The sequence below is a fragment of the Terrapene carolina genome, unplaced genomic scaffold (genome assembly GCF_002925995.2).
Source record: "Terrapene carolina triunguis isolate 2854851 unplaced genomic scaffold, T_m_triunguis-2.0 Scaffold49, whole genome shotgun sequence".
NCBI classification, from domain to species: domain Eukaryota; kingdom Metazoa; phylum Chordata; order Testudines; family Emydidae; genus Terrapene; species Terrapene triunguis.
Window position 1 is genome coordinate 4,025,092 of NW_020664400.1, and position 1,831 is coordinate 4,026,922.

Below are 1,831 nucleotides of genomic sequence, written 5' to 3' on the forward strand. Positions count from 1 at the left end.
ACAAATTTAATTAACGCTTTTTTTTTTTTAACGAGCTTCATCAGCATGGAAGCACGTCCTCTGGAATGGTGGTCGAAGCATGAAGGGGCATACGAATGTTTAGCATATCTGGCATGTAAATACCTTGCAATGCTGGCTACAAAAGTGACATGTGAATTCCTGTTCTCACTTTCAGGTGACATTGTAAATAAGAAGAGGGCAGCAGCATCTCCTGTAAATGTAAACAGACTAGTTTTGTCTTAGTGATTGGCTGAACAAGAAGTAGGACTGAGTGGACTTGTAGGCTCTGAAGTTTTACATTGTTTTGTTTTTGAGTGCAGTTACATAACAAAAAAAAAATCTACATTTGTAAATTATACTTTCACGGCAAAGAGATTGTACTACAGTACTTGTATGAGGTGAATTGAAACATACTATTTCTTTGGTTTATCTTTTACAGTGCAAATATTTGTAATTGATTTAAATTACAACACAGAATATAATATATATGAAAATGTAGAAAAAAAATCCAAAATATTTAATACATTTTAAGTGGTATTTTATTGTTTAACAGTGCGATTAACACTGCGGTTAATCGCGATTTGTTTTTTTTGAGCTAACCACGTGAGTTAACTGCGATTAATCGACAGCCCTAGTTTCTACAGTCGTGATACACCATCTCTTCCCAATGCACAGCCGCTCTGACCTGAGTCAATGGCAGTGTCCCAGACCCAAGAGGTGTCTTGGGGCTTGTGACCGAGGGCTGGGCAGCAGCTGATCCAGCACTCTGGTCACTGCAGCTGCAACTGCTGGCACTGTGCACACTGGACTATGGGAACTGGGCCCCGCTGAGAGACTGAAGACAGGCTGGAGCGAGTTAATAGCTAATAACCTTGTTAACGCCAAGGAACAAGGCACAGGCAGGAAGGGGGGAGAGAGAAAGTGAAGAAGCTGTAGGCTGGTAGAGTCAAGGCCAGAGGAGGTCTCTTCTCTGGGGGCTCAGGAAGGGGCTTAGGGTGCATCTGCATTGCAAGTAGACAGCTGTGGCTGGCCTGTGCCAGCTGATCGGGCTCATGGGACTCAGGTCTGGGACTCTTCCGCCTCTCTGGGTCCTAGAGGCCCAGGCTACTGTTAAAGCTGCTGCACAGTCGGTAAAGGGGGTGGGAACAGACTCCGTAAAGAAATACTGTCTGGAAAAAGACAGGAGCAGAGCCTCACCCCCCCCCCCCCATCACAGGGATTATTCCATGAACTGGAGGCTATGGGGCAGTCCTTTTGGCTCTAGAAATGCCCAGTGGTGCCCCTGCCTGCAGCACATGGACACCTGAAGCTCCAGAGCACCACCCCAGTTCAGCGCCTGATCTCATAGACTTTAAGGTCAGAAGGGACCATTATGATCATCTAGTCTGACCTCCTGCATGATGCAGGCCACAAAAGCTGACCCACCCACTCCTGGAATAATTCTCTCCCTTGACTCAGCTGTTGAAGTCCCCAAATCATGATTTAAAGACTTCAAGTCGCAGAGAATCCTCCAGCAAGCGACCCCTGCCCCATGCTGCGGAGGAAGGCGAAAAACCTCCAGGGCCTCTGCCAATCTACCCTGGAGGAAAATTCCTTCCCGACCCCAAATATGGCGATCAGCAGAACCCCGAGCATGCGGGCAAGATTCTCCAGCCAGACCTGCATTGACCATTGATACTAATTACCTGCGATGGCATGTTATTGACCTATTGACTAAAATCACCGAGGCTGCCTGCATTTCTGGGGGGAAGTCCCTGGAGCAGGATCCTGATCACCGTGAGATCAGCTCCCAGCCGTAGGAGCCAAGCTGGAGGCAGGAAAATCCCTACTG